The sequence below is a fragment of the Erinaceus europaeus genome, chromosome 11, assembly GCF_950295315.1.
Source record: "Erinaceus europaeus chromosome 11, mEriEur2.1, whole genome shotgun sequence".
In the NCBI taxonomy this organism is placed as follows: domain Eukaryota; kingdom Metazoa; phylum Chordata; class Mammalia; order Eulipotyphla; family Erinaceidae; genus Erinaceus; species Erinaceus europaeus.
The window spans coordinates 22764781-22791188 of record NC_080172.1 but is presented as its reverse complement, the minus strand read 5'-3'; positions in this window follow the sequence as shown (position 1 = coordinate 22791188).

The following is a 26408-nucleotide window of genomic DNA, read 5'->3' as shown; positions in this document are numbered from 1 at the left end:
TTTCAATGAGTGCCACCTTCCTGTTTAATATCATGACTCGAAGAAGTGAAATGGAGGAGGGCTACGAACGATGGGTGCACTGTCAGTACTGAGACAGCAGAGCTGATAGCCTTAGAGGGCATGCAGAAAAACAAACTCATTTCAAAAGACAGATACAAGATTTGACAACTCTTGTTTACTTCTTACCATAGCAAAATATGCATGAAATACATTTAAAGCAATGATTTGGAATTTCTATGTACTATGAATTGATCTGTTCATTCTTAGCAATTAAAAACTTGCAGTATAATATTATTGCCTTTGGACAAGATGATGATTTTCTTTTTGAATGCTAGAAACAAACAGTTCTATGCTCATTCTCATCAGTAGGTCTTATGGTCACATCATTGCACAGTATTATTATTATTATTATTTTTTAAATTTCTTTATTGGGGAATTAATGTTTTACATTCAACAGTAAATACAATAGTCTCATTGCACGGTATTATGATCACTACTTTCAAAGTAGTATCTTGCCGGGCTAGCGTGGGGGTGCATACTCTCTGGGTTGGAGAGAACTCCACCGGAGCCAGCCTGGGCTACTCACTCATCAACATGGGAGAGATGACTCATGAACTTGTGATGGAGTGGCAATGCAACATCTTTATTGATCAGAGAGCCAACGCTTTTAAATGGTAGACCAGGAAGTGGCAAGTCAGAAATGTAAATGGCTAGGAAGGGGGTGGAGAAAGGCAAAAGTAAGCTGGAAAGGTAGGAAATTCCTTAGCAACTGTTGTGAGGGTTTTAACTGGTAGGATTAATATTACCCTGCAGGCAGGGAGGGTCTCGAGGTCTCAAGGTAGAAAGGAGATAGATCAAAGGAATGGAATGGGTAGGGATCTTTCAGGCAAAACAATGATTATGTAGATAGGCCATATTATCAGGAATGCAGGGTGCTTTGTGAGGCTCCTCACAATTACCCAACATCATCTAAGTTTTTTTCTTTTAAAAATGTGATGTGTTGCCCCCAACCCCCACCTGCAAGGGGAAAACTTTGTGAGTGGTGAAGCAGGGCTGCAGGTGTCTCTCTGTCTCTCTCCCTATCTCCCCCTTTCTTCTTGCTTTATGGCTGTCTCTATCCAATAAATAAATAAAGATGATCTAAAAAATGTGATGTGTTCATTGTGGTTTTAATTTTGTGGGCATATGAATGCTTTGTTCATAATTTCTTTTATTTATTTACTTATTAATTTATTGGATAGAGACAGAGAAATTAAGAGGAAAGAGGAAAATAGACACCTGTAGCACTGCTTCACCCCTTTCGAAGCTTCTCTCTATAGGGGCTTGAATTCTAATCCTTGAGCATCGTAACATGTGTGCTCAACTGAGTGTGCCACCACCCAATGCCCACATCATTTATCTACAGTATTTAAATAGCTTTTGAGTAGTATATTTCAAATAGCCATCCATCAATATTTCTGTAGTGAACTCTCTGTACACCTTTATTGTACTGGAAAGCTAAATTCCTGTTAATGGAAAATAATAATTTAAAGGGTATTCAAGTATTTAATTGGCTCACTGGTATTTGTTAAAAGACAAGTAAATGATTTATTTTGGCAATAATTCTACACATGAAATTAAAAATAAAAGAGCTTGGACATGTGAAATTATAAAGCTAGCTTTCCAAATAAGTCACTTAGAAATATACATTCATAGAGCTCCAGTGGCGCAATCGGTTAGCGCGCGGTACTTATACAGAAATATACATTCACTAAGGCATCATTGTAAGGAGTGCTAAATTATTTAAGTTTGTGTATATGTGTTGATGTTGATTTATGAAGATTTGATTAGTGTTAGAGACTACATATAACCTCATTGGCCTTTATTGACATTATTTACTCATTAGTGGAAATATATTGCCATACCAAGGTTTAACTCTTTTCTTTTTTTTCCCTTTTTTAAATTTTCTTTCTCTCTCTTATTTATAAAAGGGAAACACTGACAAAACCACAGGATAAGAGGGGTACATGTAACTCCACACAATTCCCGCCATCAGAACTCCATATCCCATCCCCTCCCCTGATAGTTTTCCTACTCTTTATCCCTTTGGGAGTATGGACCCAGGGTCATTATGGGGTGTAGAAGGTAGAAGGTCTGGCTTCTGTAATCTCTTCCCCACTGTACCTGGGCATTGACAGGTTGATCCATACTCCTAGTCTGCCTCTTTCTTTTCCTAGTGAGGCGGGGCTCTGGGGAAGTGGGGCTCCAGGATACATTGGTGGGGTTGTCTGTCCGGGGAAGTCTGGTTGGCATCATGTTAGCATCTGGAACCTGGTGGCTGAAAAGAAAGTTAACATACAAAGTCAAACAAGTTGTTGACTAATCATGAACCTAAAGGTTGGAGTAGTGCAGATGAAGAGTTGCGAGGGTGTGTGTATGTGTGTGTGTGTGTGCGAGTGTGTGTGTATCATTTTTCTAGGTCTACTAGATAGCTAGTAGGCCTATTTTAGTTCTATTCCAAGGGACCTGTGACTATACTAGTTTTTTGTTTTTTCCCTGACCCTGAAATGTGATATGCAAGTGGATACAAGTTATTTTCTGGGGAGATGATGTCATGGCTGGGAAAAGGACCAGAAAGCTGGATCAGGGAAGAGAGTAACTACCAAATATGGGAAAAGTGTATAAATATTGTTGACTGTAAACCCCATTGATTTGATGTGATCTGGGGCCCATATTCAGCTTAAGAGCCTGTGTGACTTCTGTATCCCTATAGATCTGAGGTCACATTCTGTAGTCATGAGTAGGAACGTTCCAAGCTAATGAAACAAAATTTAGACTATTGATTCTATAGTATCCATGTACCAGGTAGTAGTTTCAACTTGCAGTTCATTTGATATACAGCCTTATTTCTGATGTTGTCTTTTTTTCTTTCTTTCTTTTCCTTTTTTTTTTTTTCCTCTAGGGTTATCACTGGGGCTGGTTGCCACAGTGAATCCACTGCTCTTGGTGCCATTTTTGTTGTTGTTGTTGGCAGGACAAAGAGAAACTGAGAGAGGATCAGAAGATAGAGAGGGGAAGAGGTGGAGAGAGCAAAGCCCCTCTCACCCCCACAGATAGGGAGCTGGGGACTTGATCCAGGATCCTTGGGCTGGTCCTTGCGCTTTGTACTATGTGGGCTTAATCTGGTGAAAAACTGCCTCACTTCCCGCCCCCCCCCCCATGTGTTCATTAAGCAAATCTGATCACAATGATTTAGTGGAAATTCCACAAGAAATATTGAGAGAATGGTGCCAAATAAATACTAGGCTTATTTCTATAAATATGCTCTGCAAGCCAGGTGTAGTTACCACTTACTATTAAGCTTTGACCTGCCACTACAACTCTGTCCCTGTGGTTGTGAGGTAATTTTACTATCTAGCTATTTTTGTTTCAGAGCTTCCTGATAGAAACCATTTTCCAAGAGCCATCAGTCCACTACCAGATGTTTCTGGTGAGAGTTGCAAGTCTCACATCCAAGTCTGCATAGAACCCAGAAGGGTTGAATTTCTTTTTCTTCTTTTTTTAAATATTTATTTATTCCCTTTTGTTGCCCTTGTTGTTTTATTGTTGTAGTTATTGTTGTTGTTATTGATGTCATTGTTGTTGGATAAGACAGAGAGAAATGGAGAGAGGAGGGGAAGACAGAGGGGGAGAGAAGGATAGACACCTGCAGACCTGCTTCACAGCTTCTGAAGCGATCCCCCCTGCAGATGGGGAGCCGGGGCTTGAATGGAGATCCTTATGCTTCTGGTCATTGTGCTTTGCTCCACCTACACTTAACCCGTTGCACTACCACCCTTCCCGGGGGAGGGTTCCTTAACTGGTTGATCAAATGGTCTGAGCTTTTTTTCTGCATCATAATAAAATCACCAATGGTTTTTAAAACCTCAAATACTGTACCTTACATTTAATTATCTATGTTCTTCCTCTTTCCCAGCTTGAGATGTAGTTGACATATGACATTAAATCTAATATATAGTGTGTTTGTTGATTTGATAAATTTATGCAAAGTAATTACCATCATAGTTTTAGTTCTGTCTAGTCTTTCTCTTTCTTTCTTTCTTCCTTTCTTTCTTTCTTTCTTTCTTCCTTTCTTTCTTTCTTGGTGAGAACATTTAAGATCTAATTTTTAATTTCTTTTTAAATTTTTATTATCTTTATATATTGGATAGAGACAGCCAGAAATTGAGAGGAAGGGGGAGAAAGAGAGGGAGAGAGAGATACCTGCAGCCCTGTTTCACCATTTGCAAAGCTTTCCCCCTGCAGGTAGAGACTGTGGGTTTGAACCCAGGTCCTTGCATACTGTAACACGTGCAAGTGGCAGAGCAGTGCTGCAGATTTCTTCTTTTTCTTCCTCTCTCTCTCGATGATAGACAGATAGATAGATAGATAGGAAGTACTGTAACAGTGGCAACTGTACTGTAACACCTCAATCAGGTGTACCACCACCAGGCCCCAAGATCTATTTTCTTAGCCAATTCATTTATAATAGCATGACTAGCCATAACTATCATACTGTAAATTAGTTCCCCAGATTTGTCAATCTATAACTGTAGATGTACACTTTGATCAATATTTCTCCATTCTTTCCACCCCTAGTCACCATAGTTGTACTCTTTCTCAGAGTTTGACTTCTTTATATGCCACATCTAAGTGACAATCAACATCTACAGTATTTACCCTTTTCTGTCTGAGTTCACTTAGTATAATTGTTAAAGACTCATTTGAGTTGGCACAGTTACAGTACTTTCTATCTGTCTGTCTGTCTGTCTGTCTGTCTGTCTGTCTATCTATCTATCTATCATCTATCATTGAGAGAGACAGAGAGAGTGAGAGAGAGAGAGAGGGAGAGAGAAAGAGAAATCTGCAGCACTGCTCTGTTGCTTGTGAAGCTTCCCAGCTGTGAGTAGGAACCAAGGGATTGAACCTGGTTTCTAGTGCATGGTGATGTTTATGCTTTCTCAGGTGAGTCATCATTCAACTCCAGTTTATACCTACCTATATGCATGCAAGTTTATGAATACTGTATCTTTTTAGTGGATTGTTTCTTTTATTGCTATTTAGATTTTTTTACCTTGATTAATGGTATTATTATTATTATAATACCAGAGCACTGCTCAGTTCTGGCTTATGGTGGTACAGGGGACTGAACCTGGGATTTTAGAGTCTCAAGCATGAAAGACTCTTTGCATAACCACTATGCTATCTACTCCTGCTCTTGATTAATGATTTTAATTGCATTTTGCCTAACATTCATATTGTCAATAATATTTAATAAGACTTGTATATTGATTAGTGTATTTATTCTTCCCTCTTCATTTTCAATTTTTTTGTTTGACTACTTTCACTAAGCTTTGTTGGAAGCAGAATGTAAGTTGGAATTAATTGATATAATCTGAACTACTACATTTTTTTATGGAAACTAGTATATTTAGATTTATTTTCACTACTTTATATCTTGTGGCTATTACTCCTTTTCTTTTTACCTTCCACATGTGCTGGGAAATTGTGCAGATGCGGTCACGTCTGCCATTTTGTCCCCTCTGGCTATTGCTAGTTCCTGTGAGAGTTAGGATATTCTCAGAGCGCCTGTTCCACCATGTTGTCCCCTCAGGCTATTGCCAGTTCCCACGAGAGTTGGGACATTCTCAGAGTGCCTTTCCCAACCAATCCTGTCCCGGCTTGTCAATCCTGGTTTTTGCCCTATAAAGCCCTTCTTCTTCTGCCCCTTGTTCTCTTGCCCGCTTTTCACTTTGGTGATTAGACGCAGGGAAGGTTGCTGTGCGAGGCAGCCATTTTGGCTAGCTCCACATGGCCCGAACCACTGTGCTCTCACCCAACTCTGAGGCGTCCACGTGAATAAAGAATTGTGTTCCCTCTCCGCTCTGGATCTCCTCTCTCTCTCTCTCCTCTGCGTTGCAGCATGACACACATGGATGAATTTTAATTTATTACATTTTTGATAGCTATACACTGCATTTCTATTGTTTCAGAGTTAGTCTTAAAAGTAGTAAATTATATTTTTTGTTTTTGCTTTCACTGAACTTCACTGCTTCAACCTGACTTTTTCAGATACAGACAGAGACAGGAGTATAGAGAAGGGGAAAGAAACCAATGATGCTTCCATTAGTATGTGTTTGTGTGTGTGGGAGAGGGGGAGCTTGAATTAAAATTGTGCACAAGGCAAAGCAGGTTACTTCCCACATGAACTATTGTGTTGACCCTGAAATGCTTTTTACTTTGTAATTTTTTTTAAATTTTTTTATTTAAGAAAGGATTAATTAACAAAACCATAGGGTAGGAGGGGTACAACTCCACACAATTCCCACCGCCCAATCTCCATATCCCACCCCCTGCCCCGATAGCTTTCCCATTCTCTATCCCTCTGGGAGCATGGACCCAGGGTCATTGTGGGTTGCAGAAGGTAGAAGGTCTGGCTTCTGTAATTGCTTCCCCGCTGAACATGGGCGTTGACTGGTCGGTCCATACTCCCAGTCTGCCTCTCTCTTTCCCTAGTAGGGTGGGTCTCTGGGGAAGCTGAGCTCCAGGACATATTGGCGGGGTCTTCAATCCAGGGAAGTCTGGCCGGCATCCTGATGACACCTGGAACCTGGTGACTGAAAAGAGAGTTAACATACAAAGCCAAACAAATTGTTGAGCAATCATGGACCCAAAGCTTGGAAAAGTGGAGAGGAAGTATTAGGGAGGTACTCACTGCAAACTCTAGTGTACTTCTGCTTTCTTACTTTGGTGCCATACTCCAAACTCAGTCAATTTCTGCTTTGCGTTTCTACTTCTTTTTTTTTTTTTTTTTTACATGCATAACATTCCCCAGATTCCCATTTAACAATACAACCCCCACTATTTAATTCATCATTTTTCATGGACCTGTATTCTCCCCACCCACCCACCCACCCCAGAGTCTTTTACTTTGGTGTAATACTCCAATTCCATTTCAGGTTCGACTTGTGTTTTCTTTTCTAATCTTGTTTTTCAACTTCGGCCTGAGAGTGAGATCATCCCGTATTCATCCTTCTGTTTCTGACTTATTTCACTCAACATGATTTTTTCAAGGTCCATCCAAGATCGGCTGAAAACGGTGAAGTCACCATTTTTTACAGCTGAGTAGTATTCCATTGTGTATATATACCACAACTTGCTCAGCCACTCATCTGTTGTTGGACACCTGGGTTGCTTCCAGGTTTTGGCTATTACAAATTGTGCTGCCAAGAACATATGTGTACACAGATCTTTTTGGATGGATGTGTTGGGTTCCTTAGGATATATCCCCAGGAGGGGAATTGCAGGGTCATAGGGTAGGTCCATTTCTAGCCTTCTGAGAGTTCTCCAGACTGTTCTCCACAGAGGTTGGACCAATTGACATTCCCACCAGCAGTGCAGGAGGGTTCCTTTGACCCCACACCCTCTCCAGCATTTGCTGCTGTTACCTTTTCTGATGTGTGACATTCTCACAGGAGTGAAGTGATATCTCATTGTTGTCTTGATTTGCATTTCTCTGACAATCAGAGACTTGGAGCATTTTTTCATGTGTTTCTCGGCCTTTTGGATCTCTTCTGTGGTGAATATTCTGTCCAATTCCTCCCCCCAATTTTGGATGGGGTTATTTGTTGTCTTGTTGTTGAGTCTGGTAAGCTCTTTATATATGTTGGTTATTAAACTCTTATCTGATGTATGGTATGTAAAGATCTTCTCCCATTCTGTGAGGGGTCTCTTGATTTGGGTAGTGGTTTCTTTTGCTGTGAAGAAGCTTTTTAATTTGATGTAGTCCCATAGGTTTATACTTGCCTTAGTCTTCCTTGTAATTGGATTCGTTTCATTGAAAATGTCTTTAAAATTTATGCGGAAAAAAGTTCTGTCAATATTTTCCTCTAAGTATCTGATAGTTTGTGGTCTAACATCCAAGTCCTTGATCCACTTGGAATTTACTTTTGTATTTGGTGAAATACAGTGATTCAGCTTCATTCTTCTGCATGTTTCAACCCATTGTTTCCAACACCATTTGTTGAAGAGACTCTGCTTCCCCCATATAATAGTCTGGGCCCCTTTGTCAAAGATTAGATGTCCATAGGTGTGGGGCCTCATTTCTGGGCTCTCAATTCTATTCCACTGGTCAGTGTGTCTGTTCATGTTCCAGTACCAAGCAGTTTTGATGACAATGGCCCTATAATATAGTTTGAGATCTGGCAGTGTGATGCTTCCGGTTCTGTTCTTTTTTCTCAAGATTGTTTTGGCAATTCTAGGTCTTTTCTGGTTCCAGATAAACATTTGTAGCATTTGTTCTATTCTCCTAAAAAATGTGGTTGGGATCTTGATGGGGATAGCATTAAATTTGTAGATGGCTCTGGGTAATATATTCATTTTGATGATGTTAATTCTTCCAACCCATGAGCATGGAATATCTTTTCACTTCTTTGTGTCTTTTTCAATTTCTTTGAGTAGTGACTCATAATTTTCAGTATACAAGTCTTTCACTTCTTTGGTTAGGTTTATTCCTAGATATTTTATTGTTTTTGTTGCTATAGAAAAAGGAACTGCTTTCTGGATTTCAATTTCTTCTAACTTAGTGTTTGCATAGAGGAATGCCACTGACTTTTGAATGTTAATTTTATAGCCTGACACATTACTGTATTGCCTGATGATTTCCAAAAGCTTCTTGCTAGATTCCTTAGGTTTTTCCATGTATACTATCATGTCATCTGCAAATAAGGAGAGTTTGACTTCTTCTCTTCCAATCTGTATCCCTTTAATTCCTTGCTCCTGCCTTATTGCTATGGCAAGAACTTCCAACACTATGTTGAATAGTAATGGTGATAGTGGGCAGCCCTGTCTAGTACCTGATCTGAGGGGAAATGCTTCCAGTTTTTCACCATTGAGTATGATGTTGGCTGTAGGTTTGCTATATATAGACTCCACTATCTTCAGGAATTTTCCATCTATTCCTATTTTTTGTAGTGTTTTGATCATAAAGGGATGTTGTATTTTGTCAAAGGCTTTCTCTGCATCTATTGATATGACCATGTGGTTTTTGGTCTTGCTTTTGTTGATGTGGTGGATCACATTGATTGATTTACGTATATTAAACCAACCTTGCATGCCTGGGATAAACCCCACTTGGTCATGATGAACAATTTTTTTGATATACTGCTGTATCCGGTTGGCTAGAATTTTGTTCAATATTTTCGCATCTATGTTCATCAGAGATATTGGTCTGTAGTTTTCTTTTTTGGTTGTGTCCCTGTCTGCTTTTGGTATCAGGGTGATGTTGGCTTCATAGAAGCTGGCAGGGAGTATTCCAGTGTCTTCAATCTTCTGGAAGACTTTTAAAAGTAGAGGTATTAGTTCTTCTTTGAAAGTTTTGTAGAATTCATTTGTAAAACCATCTGGTCCAGGACTTTTATTTTTGGGAAGATTTTTGATAACTGTTTCAATTTCATTAGCTGTGATGGGCCTGTTCATGTTATCCACTTCCTCTTTACTTAGTTTTGGAAGTTGGTAGGTATCTAGGTAATCATTCATTTCTTCCAGGTTCTCTAACTTGGTGGCATATAGTTGTTCATAGAAGCCTCGCATGATATGTTAAATTTCTGCGGTGTCTGTTGTGATATCTCCTCTTTCATTTAGTATCCGATTTATTTGGGTCTTATCTCTTTTTTGTTTTGTGAGTCTGGCTAAAGGTTTGTCGATTTTGTTTACTCTTTTGAAGAACCAACATTTACTTTCATTGATCTTTTGTATGGTTTTCCTATTCTCAATGTTATTTATTTCTGCCCTAACTTTAGTAATTTCTGTCCTTCTGGTTGCTTTAGGGTTCCTTTGTTGTTCTTCTTCTAGGTCTTTAAGATGTGCAATCAGGCTGTTTATTTGTGCCTTTTCTTGTTTCCTAATGTGTGCTTGTATAGCTATGAACTTCCCTCTTAGGACTGCTTTAGCTGTGTCCCAAATATTTTGATAGCTTGTGTCTTCCTTTTCATTGAACTCTCGAAACATTTTGATTTCTTCCTTGATTTCCTCTTTGACCCAGAAGTTGTTAAGAAGTGTACTGTTGAGCTTCCACATTTTGGTACTGTTACTAATCTTTTGTTGATTGTTAAGTGTTAGTTTAATTCCACTGTGGTCTGAGAAGATGCTTGGGATGATTTCAGTGCTCTTGAATAGGCTGATGCTGTCTTTGTGGCCTAACATATGGTCTATCCTTGAGAATGATCCATGTGGATTTGAGTAAAATGTGTATTCCAGTTTCTTGGGATGAATGACTCTGAAAATGTCCAATAGTTCTAGTTTATCTATCTCTTCATTTAGCTCCCTTATGTCTTTACTGATTTTCTTCCTGGATGATCTGTCAAGTTGAGAGAGTGGGGTGTTGAAGTCCCCTACTATGATTGTGTTACTGTTAATATATTGCTGTAGCTCTTTCAGTAGAAGTTTGATGTATTTAGATGGCTTCTCATTGGGTGCATAGATATTAATAATTGTTAAGTCCTCTTGATTGACTGATCCTCTGAGCATTAAGTAGTGTCCATTCATATCTTTTTTAATCTTATCTATTTTAAAGTCTATCATGTCAGATATGAGAATAGCTGTTCCTGCCCTTTTTTGTGGGCCATTGGCTTGAATGATAGTTTTCCATCCTTTCACTTTAAGTCTGTGTTTGTCTTGTTGCATTAGGTGAGTTTCCTGTAGACAACATATTGTTGGGTTGTGTTTTCTGATCCATCTTCCTACTCTGTGTCTTTTAATAGGTGAATTCAGGCCATTGACATTTATTGATATCAAAGATTGAAGATATTTTAACGCCATTCTTGTAGAGTTTTAGAGTGTTTTGATATATGTTCTATTTGTGGTGGTCTGGTTGTTCATAGGAAACCTTTCAGAACTTCTTTCAGGGCAGGCTTGGTGATGGTTGCTTCCTTCAACTGTTGCTTGTCTGAGAAGGTTTTGATGCTTCCATCTAGTCTGAATGACAATCTAGCAGGATATAGTATTCTTGGCTGAAAGCCTTTCTCATTGAGCACTCGATAGATATCTTGCCATTCTCTTCTGGCCTGTAGTGTTTGTATGGAGAAGTCTGCTGCTCATCTTATGGGTTTTCCTTTGTAGGTGACTCTTTGTTTTTCTCTTGCAGCCTTGAGGATCCTTTCTTTATCCTTATTCCTTTCCAATCTAAGTATGACATGTCTTGGTGTCTTTAGGTCTGGGTTAATTCTGTTTGGGACCCTCTGGGCTTCTTGAATCTTTATGTCTTTGGTGTTGTCTAGACTAGAGAAATTTTCAGCTATTATGGCCTGGAGAATGCTTTCTTCCTCTCCTTCTCTTTCTTCCTCTGGTAAGCCAATAATGCGTATATTGTTTCTTTTGAAGTCATCCCATAGGTCTCTGTTGTTGTTTTCAACATCTCTTAATCTCTTTTTGAGATCTCTTACTTCTTTTTTAGTTGTCTCTAATTCATCCTCAATCTTGCTAATTCTGTCTTCAGCCTCATTGATTCTATTCTCTCTGCCCTCTACTGCTTTCTGGAGTTCATCTATTTTGTTGCCCTGCTCTGATACTGTTTTAGCTTGTTCAGCTAGTTGCCTTCTTAGCTCAGCGATTTCAGCTTTCAGCTCTCTAATAACCATGAGATAATTAGAATTTTCTTCCATATTCTCATTTGTTGTTCCTGCATTTCTGATTACAATTTTTTCAAATTCTTTACTCACTCCTGTTATTATTTCCTTAGCTAATGTTTGGATGTTGAACTCGTTGTTTTGTGCTTCGCCCTCTGGAGGACTTTTAGCTGGACTCTTGTCCTGGTTCGAGTCTCCATTATTTTTTCTTGTTGTTTTAACCATTTTATATAAGTTAACAGTTTTTTCAATCCCTGAGTTAGAGTTCAGTGGTGTAAAAGCCTTTTTTTTTTTCCCCCTGTGGGCTATGGTAGCCTGAGGGCTTTTAAACTATCAATAGGCTTCTTGGCTTAATCACTGACTCCTGACCAAGAGATAAAGCAGGGTGTGGCAGAGATAATCCAGTGGTTATGCAAAGAGACTTTCTCAGCTATGCCACGGAGGTATAGGTCTTCTCCTGAGTTTCCCGGTTAGATCTCTGTACCCTGGTGTCCCTCCCTGTTGCTGCTCCAGATTCTGAGGGTAGTAGCAATGGAGACTCAGAGTTGCACTTGGTGAGTCTCTGGGGAGTCCTTTCCTCCCTTCAGCTGTCCCCTTGTTGGTGGAGCAGACTGGAGGTGGTGTCTCCACTGACAAACTGTCAAACTGTTAGCAGTCACTTAATCTCTCCTTAGGCCCCTCTCTCCTCTCTGTCTCCAGCCACGCGTGTTTGTACTCACGGGTGAGTTACTGGGTTTTTGTGGTCATTCTAGTCCTGTCTTGTTTCGGTCAGGGTGGTCTCCTTTGGTATTCCTAGTTGATCCAGGAGAGGAGAGGAGAGGAGAGAAAGCGATCTACTTTGTAATTTTTATAAAAGAACTTCTACTTTTTAGTATTTTATTTTTCTATATGTTAAAGGTATTTATAAGTTTTAAGTATGAATTGAGTAGCCTTCTGCAATCTCATTATTTGAGGTGTGCAATAAGATTCTTTATTTGAGCTTTTTTTTTTGTTTCCAAATGTGTGCTTGTATGGCTATGAATTTCCCTCTCAGTACTGCCTTAGCCATGTCCCAAATATTTTGATAGCTCCTGTCTTCATTTTATTGAACTCTCAAAACATCTTGGTGTCTTCCTTAATTTCTTCTTTGACCCAGTAGTTGTTAAGTAGTGTACTGTTGAGTTTCTATATTTTGGGACTTATACTAATTTCTTGTTTACTGTTAAGTGTTAATTTAGTTCCACTGTAGTCTGAGAAGATGCTTGGGTTGATTTCAATGCTCTTGAATTTGCTGATGATGTCTCTGTGGCCTAACATATGGTCTATACTTAAGAATGACTCATATGGACTTGAATAGAATGTGTATTCCAGTTTCTTGAGGTGAATGTTTCTGAAAATGTCCAATAGTTCTAGTTTATATATCTCCTCATTTAGCTCCCTCATTTCTTTATTGATTTTCTTCCTGGATAATCTGTCAAGTTGAGAGAGTGGGGTGCTGAATTCCCCTACTATGACTGTGTTGCTGTTAATGTACTGCTGTAGCTCTTTCAATAGATGTTTGATGTATTTAGATGGCCCCTCTCATTGGGTACATAGATGTTCATGATTGTTAAGTCCTCTTGATTGATCCACTCTGCACTAAATAATATCCATCCCTATATTTTTTTAAATTTTATTTATCTTAAGGTCTATTGTATCTGATATGAGAATGGCTTTTCATGCCCTTTTTTAAATTAAATTAAATTAAATTTTTATTTATTTATTTATGAGAAAGATAGGAGGAGAGAGAAAGAACCAGACATCACTCTAGCACATGTGCTGCTGGGGACCTCATGCTTGATAGTCCAAAGCTTTATCACTGCACCACCTCCTGGACCACTCCTGCCTTTTTTTTGTGGTCTGTTGTCTTGTATGATAGTTTTTCATCCATTCACTTTAAGTCTGTGTTTGTCTTGTTGAGTTAGGTGGGATTCATGCAGACAACATACGGTTGGGTTGTGTTTTCTGATCCATCTTCCTATTCTGTGCCTTTTAACAGGTGAATTCAGGCCATTGACATTTATTGATATCATAGATTGAAGGTATTTTAATGCCATGTAGATTTTTAGAGTGTTCTGATATATGGCATATTTATGGTGATCTGATTGTTTATAAGAGACCTTTTATTACTTTTCTAAATTTTTATAAAATGGAAATATTGACAAGACTATAGGATAAGAGGGGTACAATTTCACACAATCCCTATCCCCAGAACTCCATATCTAATCCCTTCCCTTGCTAGCTTCCCTATTCTTCATCCCTCTGGGCCATTATGAGGTACAGACAGTGGAAGGTCTGGCTTCTGTCATTGCTTCCCCACTGAACATGGGCATTGGCAGGTGTGAGAAATGAACAGTAGTGGAGACACTTAAAAAATAGATATTGACATTGAGACACCAGCAACATAACTTACACCTGAAGGAAGCTTATCTAGGTATTTTCTCTGTAAACATATGGAGCCTTCTTCCACTTAGGAACCCCAGATAGTTTTTTTTTTTTTTTTTTTACCTCAGATGAGGGCTATCTCAAATAACAATATTGTGAAAGTGCAACACTAACTGGATGATGAAAAGAACACTTGCTTATAGTATCAAACTGAAGCGAGAAGCCAGGGTCTTACCTTGATCAACCTTTGTTGTGAATGTGACCTATGCATGACTTTTTTTGTTTTTTGCATTTTTGCATGTCTGTGATTGACCTCAACAATTCAGTAAGTATTGATTTTGGAGTTACAAATACATTTTAGAGAGTAGGCAAATTCACTAGTAAGGTATTCATAAATAAGAGGGTTGACTACATTCTCATTTTGACAGGTGGTAGTATGTGCTTGGGACTTGGCAGTCACAATAAAATCCTTATTTCTAATATTCCAAGTGAAAAGAAAAAGTAGAAAGTTGGGGCCAGGTGGTGGCGATCCTGGTTAAGTGCTCACATTACATGGCTCAGGGACCCAGGTTCAAGCCCCTGGTCCCTACCTGTAGGGAGGAAGCTTCACACGTGATGAAGTAGGGCTGCAGGAGTCTCTCTGCCTCTCTAGCTTCCCTTCTCAATTTCTCTATGTCTCTATCCAATAATAAATAAAGGAAATAAATAATAAAATAAATCACTAAAAAGAAAAGGAAAGCGATTTTTAGTTATATGTTCTCATGTAAAAACATGATTATAGAAGATAACTAGTTTAGCAACTCTGCTTTTTACAGATTTTTTGCTTTCATGTACAATATGCATCTACTTCAGAAAATTGACTAAGTTTTCTAAAAATTTAGTTCTCTAAAGCGCACAGCCTTTTGAGTTTTTTCTAAGCAAAAATGCAGAAAACTTCGAAGTCATTTGATGCAGTAAAATCAATTTATTCTATATTCCCAGAATTCTAATTGCCTTTTAAATTTGAGCACTTAAAAATAATTGTAAGACTACAGTAATTAATAACAAAAATGAAAAAAATTGCAATTACAGAAAGATCCTCCTTTACACTCATTAAAAATAAACTAGATTAAAAATATAATATTTATATAAGAACAAAGATAATAATGAAAAAACATTAGCACTAAGTATCTTCAGAGGAAAAAAATCTTATTTTTAAAACTTTGGCAACTAGCTTATCTGATGTCACTTATTTTACTTTTATTTTATTTATTTTATTTAATTTTACTTTCCCTTATTCTGGTGTCCCTTTTATTAGTATTATTTATTATTATTATCAACTATTTTTGCCCCTTTTATTATTCTTGGGCTACTCAGAGTCATCCAATACAAACAGTACTTAGAGCGACAGGAAAGATTTGTTTATTTTTTTGCCACTTGGGTTATTGCTTGGGTTTTGTCCCTGCAAAACTCCATCACTCTCAGTTATGTTTTATTTAATTAATTCATTTAATTAAATATTTTTTTTGATAGAGTGCTGGGGCCAGAAAGGGCCAGAGAGGGAGAGACAGAGAGACAGAGTGAAGGGGAAATACCTGCAGCTCTGCTCTTGAAGCTAACTCCTTGCTTGTGAGAATTGGGTCTTGAACCTGGGCCCTTGTACGTGATAATGTGTGTGTTACACCAAGTAAGTTATCACTTTACCCCCAAACACTTATTTTTAAAAAAGTATTTATATTTAGCATTCACGACAATGGAGGATATAATAAGGCTTTTGTATAGGAACAAGTAGGCTCTTTCAAAAAAGATTTTAAAATATTTCATACTAGGCAGTTCCACAAGAGATAAACAGAGAAAAAGGGGAAGAGAGGGGGGTCCTAGCACCGTTCTGGTGCACGTGACACTGGGTCTTGAACAGCAAGCATCACACCTGAGAGTCCTAGGCTCTATCAGTTGCGCTATCTCTCTGGCCACATAATAAATAGATTTTTAAGTGCAAAACAACTGAATAGTTTCATCTTTTATTTATTTTTAAAATATAGGCATCAGCATACCTCACCCTCTACTTTCTCAGTCCCCTTCTGCTTTAGAGTTCTTGAGTCTTCTGAAATAAACTATGACTAATTAAGTTTCAACTATATTTCCCTCTTATTTGTTTTCTTAAATCTCACCTAGAAGGGACATCACCAGCATGTGTCCTCTTTGTGGATTATTTCACTTGACATCATTTCTTTACGTTATATCAAAGTTGTAGCAGAAAAGAAAAAGCCACCATTTCTTACAGCTGGAATTGTGGATAAGAAAATCGTGTATATACACCACAGTTTCCTTATCCACTCATCTGTCATTAGATATTTGGGTTGCATTCACAGTTGGTGTATTGTAAATAACACTGACATACATAGGTGTGCACAGATCTCTTCGGAAAATGGTTTTGTGTTCTTTGGGTAGATCCTTAGGAGAGGAATTTCTGTATTGTATTTAGATCCATTTTTAATATTTTGAGGAACTTTCAGACCATTTATATCGGGACAACGTCCAATTATATTCCCACCAATTGCATAGACGTGTTCCTTTTTTAAAAAATAAACTCATTCCACCCAACACTTGTTTCTGTCTTTATAAATGTATGTCATTCTCACAAGTGTGAGGCCATATCTTGTAGACTTGATTTGTGTTTCTCTGGAAATCAGTAACTATGAGCATTTATTTTTAATTTTTGTGTATCTGTGTATCACCTAGGTATCTTCTTTAGTGAAGAATCTGTTCAGATCTTTCCCCATTTTTTAGTGGTGGTGTTTGTTTTCTATTGCTAAGTTTGTGAACTATTTTTTAATTTATAATTTTTATTTATTTATTCCCTTTTGATGCCCTTGTTTTATTGTTGTAGTTATTATTGTTGTTCTTGATGCCGTTGTTATTGGATAGGACAGAGAGAAATGGAGACAGGAAGGGAGACAGAGAGGGGGAGAGAAAGTTGACACCTACACACCTGCTTCACCACTTGTGAAGCAACCCCCTTGCAGGAGGGGAGCTGGGGGCTTGAACCAGGATCCTTATGCCGGTCCTTGAGCTTCGAGCCACGTGCACTTAACCTGCTGCGCTACCGCCTGAGTCCTGAACTTTTAAAAAATATATATTTTAGTTATTTACCTTTTGTCTGTTATCAGTGTATATTTATCTTCTTCCATTCCAAGCAGAATATCTTTCTTTTATAGTGATCATTCTTTTTGCTGTGAAGAATCTCTTTCAGTTTTATTTTTTTGCAGTTAGAAATGAAACTCTGAAGATATTTATGAAGCAGACATCATGTTCACTGCTGATGTCATAACTGCTGAGGTTTCTTCTCTGTTTTCTGCTTTATGGTCTAACTTAGATATTAGATATTTGTGTACAGTGAGATATAATGATTTTCTTTAATTTTCTGCATGTAGTTTCCGAGTTTTACCAACACTTTATAGAAAAATAGCTCCTTTGTCCATTTAATGATCTGGGCCTTTTTATTATAGATTAATTCATCATATGGTGGAGTCTAATTTCTGGACTCTAAAATTGTGTTCCTTGGGAGTCGGGCGGTAGTGCAGTGGGTTAAGTGCAGGTGGCACAAAGCTCAAGGACCAGCCTAAGGATCCCGGTTCGAATCTCTGGCTCCCTACCTTCAGGGGAGCCACTTCACAAGTTGTGAAACAGGTCTGTAGGTGTCTGTCTTTCTCTCCCCCTCTCTGTCTTCCCTTCCTCTCTCCATTTCTCTCTGTCCTATCCAACAATGACAATATCAATAACAACAACAATAATAACTACAACAATAAAACAAGGACAACAAGAGGGAATAAGTAAATATTTAAAAAAAGATAAAATTCTGTTCCACTGATTTGTTTTTGTTTGGTACCATGCAATTTTGATTACGATAGCCCTGCAATGTAGTAGGAAATCAGTAAATGCAAAGCTTCCACTTTTATTCTTTTTTATCAGAATTGTTTAGATGTTTTTGTGTCTTTTTTCGCTCCAGATAAGCTTTTGTAACATTTTTTCTGTTTGTTTGAAGAAGTTCACTGTGCTTATTGCCATTAGGGTTGTTGCTGGGGCTAGTGCCTGCACTACAAACTCGCAGCTCCCTGTAGCCATTTTTTTTTCTTTTTTCCTTTCTTTTTTTTTTTTTTGATAGGACAGAAACAAATTGAGAGGGGAGGTGGAGATAATGAGGGAGAGAGAAAGAAATGCATGCAGCATTGCTTCAGAGCTCATGAAGCTTACTCCCTGCAGGTGGGAACAGCTAGAAGCTCAAACCCAGGTCCATGTGCATGGTAATATGTGCACTCAACTAGAAGTTATCACCTCTTGGCCCTCAAGTAACTTTTAATATGGCTAAGGCTTAAGAAACTTGAAAATGGGGAGGTGGTGGCTCACTGGTGGAACACACATGTTGCAATGCAACTTCATCTGGAAGCATGGTGCCTCCCATGTGGTGCTTGTGCTTGAATCTGGGTGGTTAAGCATGCCAAAGCATGATGTACCTTAACCTGATAAACTACCTCTCCAATTTCATATGCTATTTTTCACTGGGGATCACTTGAAACTTACATAATGCCATAATGCAATATTTTCTCAATAGAAAGACAAAGCAGTAGGGAAGAAAGGGGGGGAAAGAATGGGAGAAAATAAGACAATAGAAGCATGGTGTAAAACAGGAAAATGAAATACGAAACTCATGAATAATTGAAGTCCTTTTGGCAAGTTCAGTCATTCATTTTGTAGAGGATTTGTGACAAAATTATCTGTGGCCTTACTCATTTTATAGAATTTATTCCCCTCTAACAACAGGAAAAGGTCCAGCTTATAAAAGGTTAATGTTTTAAAAGCAATTGCCCCAATTTTTGACCACTCAAGAAAACAGGAAGTCAAGTTCTTAGATATGGTAGCATTTAGAGAAACAGTAATAAATGTAGCTACCAAACTTCAAAAATATAGAATAGCTCAAAAGTATTTACAAGTGTGTATGTTCATGTAATGACCCTGTGTGAACAAGTGTAATCATCAGACTATCTGGTAGAGATTCTGTTATCTTCAACAGATGAGACAAGTAATGCAATGCTATGGTGTCATACTACTCTGCTTATAGCCTAACGATCAGACACACTTGGACCACTAACAGCTTTGTATGTTAGCTGTTAATTACTTCTCTGGAAGGTTTGCAGGTAGAAAGCACATCTTGGATGAATCTCTGAAAGGAATAGGGAGGGAGGGAGGGAGTTATTTGACTTGGTTTCTTCCTATTTCATGTTCTCAGCAGTTGAGTTTCACTCTATAGGGCTCTAATTACTCAGCACTTCTAGGTTGTATGGATTGATCAGCAGTAATCATTTCAAGACATCAACACCTACAGATATAGAGTGGCATGTTATGCAAATATATGAGAACAATGAAAGGCATGAGAGAACCATCAGGACCATATATATATGTGGGAACTGACCCAAGACTCCAGCTAACTTGAAGAACTCTGATACAGTTACAGAATGGTCCAGAGAGTGACTGACATTCTTTGAAAGAATAAAACAATTGAGACAGGTTGGTGTACACCAAACAGAGCTACTAAAGTCTTCCTGTCCAATGGTGTCGGGAAATTGTGAGGATGTGGTTGAGCTTGGCAGGGATTGACCTGAGGAGTGCGTCTATCCTGTCAGTCTCTCTCTCTACCGAGAGGTTGAGCAAGGAGGTACAAGAGTAACCCCAAAAGTTTTCCCCATCTTATCAGACTCCCTGCCTCACAAAGCATCTGATTCTATGGCCATTAGATAAAGAAAAAGCATTAGATAAAAAAAAAAAAAAGCACAAAGCATTCTTGATTCTATGGCCATTAGATAAAAAGAAAGGGGGAGATGTTGGAAAATTGTGAGGAGCCTCATAAAGCATCCTGCATCTTCCTGCCTCTGGGAGCTGGCACTCCTTAAAACATTAAGTCTGCGCCACCCTGTATTCCTTTTATTATCTACATATCAATCTTCTGCTTTGTCTTACAAATGACTAAAGGTCTCCTTCCTAATTCCCCGCAGGGTATTGCAAATCCTACCAGTTGAACCCCTAGCAACAATTGCTGGGGAGGTCCATACCATTACCAGCCCCTTTTGCCCTTCTCCGGGCCTTTCCTAACCATGTATGGTATTGTCAAACCACTTCTGTTTCTGTCTTGTCTCTTCCATGTCCCGAGCTAGAGGAGGATGGGCATGCAGACCAAAAGGCTGATGCCAGCCATTGTGGTTTGTGCCATGTGGCTTAACCAGGTGTGCTACCGCCCGACTCTGGGGTGTTCAAATGAATAAAGATTTGTACTGCCTTGCTGCCATGAGCATAGTTCCTGGGTCATCTCTCTCTCACGACGCTAGCCTGACACAATGGTCTGTCTCTCATAAGAGAGAACACAGAGGAACATATAGGGGAAGTTTTTTTTTTCCGTTTGACTTAAATATATTTTTAAAAAATACTGGGGGTGGTTGGGTGGTGGCACAGTGGGTTAAGTGCACATGGCGCAAAGCACAAAGACCCCGGTTTGAGCCCCTGGCTCCCCACCTGTGGGGGGGCCACTTCACAAGTGGTGAAGCAGGTCTGTAGGTGTCTGTCTTTCTCTCCCCCTCTGTCTCCCCTCCTCTCTACAGTTCTCTCTGTCCTATCAGACAACAACAACATTAATAACAACAATAATGATAACCACCACAACAATAAAAAACAAGGGCAACAAAAAGGAAAATAAATAAATAAAATATTTAAAAAATACTAGGGAGTTAATAGTTTACAGTATTGTCTTTAACTTATGGACACAACGTCATGTCTCCCCTTGATTGGTATCTAAGACACAAGACACAAGAAGGCCCCAGTGTCCCTTCAGCCTGTCTTCTTCCCCACAGTCCTTTGATTAATCAGTTATTTTGGATATATTTTATAGGCAGGGGTCTCTCTCAATTTCAAGTGAGAGAAAAGAAAATCAGTGATTTAGAGAGTTGTTTTGACTTCTGTTGTGTTATGATCTATTATGGACAGGGGGCTTCAGTGTGGAATGATGTTCTATAACCTTTGCCTTGACGTCATGCTTTTCTACTCACCTTTTAATGTATTTGTGACTTTTCCTCAGAATTTTGAAGATGTGAGAAAAAGAAATATATCATTCCCAGGGTCCCTTTGCTTTCATAAATCTACTGGGGGATTATCACCAAGATAGAAATTTTTAGATTTACAACTGCACCTATACATAATTGACCCACATTCAATTTGTTTGGGGAAGGCAAGCTAAATCCAATAAAAATTCAATCATTTTCTTGTCCTTTTAAGATTAGTGAATGTGAACAGAATCACTTGACTCCAAAATTATTCAACTTGATAAATTAAAATTGCCAGTCGACATAATAGCGTAGTGAAAACTATTCACAGAATTAAAATATTCTCTTCAGAAAATGCAATTTGTACATTTTTACATTAACAATAACGAAGACTCTTGTTGAACTCTGGTGAATATACCAGCTGAGAAACAAAGGAAGTCACATACCACCTTTTCTTTTCTTTCTTTTTTGAAATGTTCTCTTTGGTAAAGAAATTAGATGTTTAAAAATTTCTCCCTCTTTAATTCTTTTAAGAATGTTTTATGAAAGGCTATGGAAATTATATTCTATAGAAATTCTCTGCACATCTTGAAAATAGAGCAGTAATTAATATACCTTTTAAAATGAATAATAGGGATAAGTCTGAGAAGAAAGAACCAGTTTTATTTGACTTTAGACAATTACTATTTTCTATGGACACATACAAAAGAGCCACACTTTTTATAATGTCTCTCAAACCATTCACCTCAGAGACCCTGTGAATATTGTCCTATAAAGTTGTATGTTATACTGTGTGCCATGTGGTTATGTAGGTAGGCCTTAGAAATCTCTAGGACGACTTTGGAATAATAATTTTTTTTTTTTTAAAGGGTAAGTCTTCTCATGCCATTACATTTTAGTTTGTTCTCACTGCAGCAAAAACAAGTCTGGTAGGAAATGTCAAAAGAACTTCACCTCAGAGACAGCAGGAAAAGCTGTGGGGAGGGCTGGTACATTTGTTAAAATAACTGGGGGAGTCAAGGAGATGTGTGGGCTTGGCAAGAGAAGCAACAATAGCATCTGTGCCAAAACAATGACAGCTGACATTCTGTGGGTTTTTGCTATGGATGAGAGTACTCAAAACTGGGCAACTTTCATAGTTTCAATTTTGGGTGGCAACTTTAGAAGTCAGTCCTGGTAGTTCTTGACCAGATCTTCAACAGATCTACATTGTTCACGATTACTTTTAGATCTACTTTTCTCCCATTCCTTCTGTTATCACAGTCCTAACATTTCATATTGAAATGTGGACGATAATAAATTAGGTAGCTTATAGTTGGCCAGACTGACTTTTCTTATTCAATTTTCATGTTAGTATGAGGTTGAAGGGAGAAAAAAAATTAAAGAGATTGCTTTAATGTTTATGAAGTGGTAGTGATCTAAATCCAAAAAATGTAAAATATCAACCTTAAGTAGACAACTTAAGATTTAATATAGGACAATATTTTCCATTTGCAGAATGTCTAAGAAAAGTCGCCTTAGGTTTATGTAAATTTTAGTTGTCCTATTTTTCTACCATGACTCAGACTAAGCTTCCCTGTGTATAGTTTTTTTTTTTTTTAAACTTCTTGCTATTGACATCTCTTCACTAATGTCAATTCTAATGGGTCCTCTTAATCCATACAATATTTTCTCATTGCTCTCTCAGGGAGACAAATTCAAAATGCAGGAACTGACTTACTTTTTATGTACAGTGAACTCATACTATTGCCTGTCTTAACTGTATTTCTTCACATAAGAATAATATAAAAAAAAACCCAACAAGTTTATTTTGCTTGATGATATGATACATGCAAGATGAAACTTTTTTTTTGGTTACATTGAAATAAATGATATGAGAATGAAGCATATCTTTTTGAGTTGCTTTCCCAAGGGAGGTGATGCATTCTAGTTGAACAAATCACATTTGTTCTTAGTGGTACTTCTCTCACCAGCCTAATGTGCGTAAGATAGCTGTGTCCATGAGAATCTAGAATCTCTGGCATTATTCTCAGCCATTTCTTTTGACAGGTGACTTGAACAACACCTTTGGTTTTATTACTTTCAGGATTTAAGTTTTCATGTTAGTCTATCAGTTGTTCCTCTATTGTAAGAACACCATAATACTAATAGATAATTGCAGTTTTAGCTTGACTACCTATGGTTTTCTCATTTTTTGGTAATTTTTTTCCTTTCTTAGTTATAGTCCAGTTTGTGTCTCGATTTCTCTATGAAAGTACGATATTTTTGGGCAAGATGGTGGAGTAGTGGGTTAAGCGCATTTATTGCCATGTGCAAGGACCTGGTTTCAAGACTCTGGTCTAGGTCCCCTCCTGCGGGGTGTGGGGGGGAGGGCTTCATAAGCTTCATAAGCAGTGTCTTCCCCTCCCTTCTCAATTGCTCTCTGTCCTGTAAAGTAAAAAGAAAACATTAAAAAAAGAAAGTACTATAATTTATACATTAAGAAACTTATCTGAATGGGTCAGGATTAGAGAACTAGCCAAATTCTTTTCGATCTATATTCCTGAAAAGGAAGTAACTATACCCTCTTAACTGAAACTTTTCCAGCAGCAAATATATTTTTTAAAAATTTATTTATTTATAAAATGGAAACACTGACAAGACCATAGGATAAGAGGGGTATAATTCCCACGACCAAAGCTCCCCGTATCCCATCCCTTCCCCTGATAGCTTTCCTATTCTTTAACCCCATGATAGTATGGACCCAGGGTCATTATGGAGTACAGAAGGTGGAAAATCTGGCTTCTGTCATTGCTTCCCTGCTGAACATGGGTGTTGACTCCATACTCCTAGACTGTCTCTGTCTTTCCCTAGTGGGGCAAGGCTTTGAGGAAGTGGAGCTCCAGGACACATTGGTGGGGTCATCTGTCCGGGGAAGTCCGGTTGGCATCATGTTAGCATCTGGAACCTGGTGGCTGAAAAAGAGTTAACACATAAAGCCATACAAACTGTTGATTAACTATGAACCTAAAGGATGGAATATCACAGATGAAGATTTGGGGTCTCTGTTTTGGAAATAGCTAGTAGGACTATTTTAGGTACATTCCAAAGGGCCCATGACTTTATTAGTTTTTGCCTGAGCCTGACATATGATATACAGGTGGACCCAGGTTATTGTCTGAGGGAAATGATGTCATGGCTGGAAAAAGGGCTAGAAAGCTGATCAGGGAAGAGAGTAGCTTCCAAATATGGGAAAAGTATACAAATATTGTTGACTGTAAACACCATCGATTTGATCTGGGACCCATACTGCAACTCTTGTAACAATGTACTGTCCCATCTGGTTCATTTTATTTTGTTCATTCTCCAGAAAGGGAATGAACTAAAATATCCTATAAGAGATAGCCAGAAAATAATTAGAAATGATAAATTTAGAAAATAAATGAGGTAGAGATCATTGGTCAACACTCACTCAAGGAGCTAGAAAAATGAAGAACAAAAGAAAGTAGTAATGTTTTCTTATTGTTTAATTTTTTTCACAAGAGCAATACAAAATAATTTATAGGTACACATTAATAATTAGTGCTTTGCTTGTCCCCAATTTTTAATGCTTAAATTGATTGAGATGGATGATGATTGACTGATTCAAAGCACTTAGCACATCAGTGGTTAATTTTTTTTTGAGATTCTTCGTTCACTGTGGACCACACTGCGTCTAATGATCTATGTATAATTCATTTCAGCTTCATCTAAATGAGGAGCTGACAGTTTTTTGGTAACGCAAATCATAGCTTCTTGTCAGTAAAAGGACCCCAGTGTGGGAAACACAGGCTGCCAGGAGGTTTCAAATGTTGCTAATTTTGTTGTTTTTGTACAGATTTGAGAAAATCTAATAGTTTACCACCTTTGTGTTGGCACATGTGTGAAAATGTTTATTTATGAAGTTGATTCTCTTCTTCAACCCAGGTATTTCCTGGGAAAACAGGAAAGGAGCTCAATCTGAGGGATTTCTCCTGGGTGGTTCAACATAAATTAAAATTCTTTTGGTTCAATAAATTTTCAGTAGTGATTTTATAATGATAACTGAATTTAAAGAGCAGATGCAGTCTGCTTCATTTTTAAGAAATGTAAACATTTTGGAAATTTTTTTTTTTCTCAGACAACTGTGTGCCCCGTCCTCTTTTCCAGTTAATTCCCTGTTAGTAGAGCGAATATCTGTGATGAAAGGCCGATTTTGTTTCTTCAGTGTACAGGATTTGTTAAGGGTGACCATATCTGGCATCAAGCTGAACTGCGTACATCTAAAACGAGAAGAAATGAGGTCAAGGCAGGAACAAATTATGGTGAAAGATAGGTTCTCTAGACCAACTGATATTGAAAGCTATGTTCTCTAGGTCAAAAGATACGGGGACCTTTATTTGGGCTTTGATTCCCAATGTTAAGTGAGGCTTTACCTTCATCTTCTGGAATGGAAGACATTTACCTGTTACATCTTGACATAGTTAGAAATCATGCCACAGATATTTTTCCATGTAATATTTCCTATTATATATACACTCTTTGAAAAAAAATTAACTGGTTCATTACTAACATTTTTTAATGCCTTTTCTTTTTCTTTCAATTAGTGGTCTGAGAAATACTTGTGCTTAAGTTCTATTTACTTTGAGAAACTTTGTAAGTACTATTTCATTAATTATATGTGTTTTAGCTGACTACAAAATCATCTCAGTAAAATGTAACTAAAGGTCATACAAGTCTAATAACAGTAGAGTTTATTATACCCAAACATTAATTTACTTAGCCAGAATTCATAATAACAGAATTTTTATAGATGCAGTTTTTTTTTTCCTGAGAAGAATCAGGTCAATAAAACTGCTATTAGAGAGCAGAGTTTCACAAATCAACCTGCAGTGTTTATCTTTAGCAGTATATAGCCAGTGTTTTTCTTTTTTTAAAAAAATTTATTTTTTATTTAAGAAAGAAAAAATTAACAAAACCATAGGGTAGGAGGGGTACAACTCCACACAATTCCTACCACCCAATCTCCATATCCCATCCCCTCACCTGATAGCTTTTCCATTCTCTATCCCTCTGGGAACATGGACCCAGGGTTGTTGTGGGTTGCAGAAGGTGGAAGGTCTGGCTTCTGTAATTGCTTCCCTGCTGAACATGGGTGTTGACTGGTCGGTCCATACTCCCAGTCTGCTTCTTTCTTTCCCTAGTAGGGTGGGTCTCTGGGGAAGCAGAGCTCCAGGATACATTGGTGTATCTTCAGTCCAGGGAAGCCTGGCCAGCATCCTGATGGCATCTGGAACCT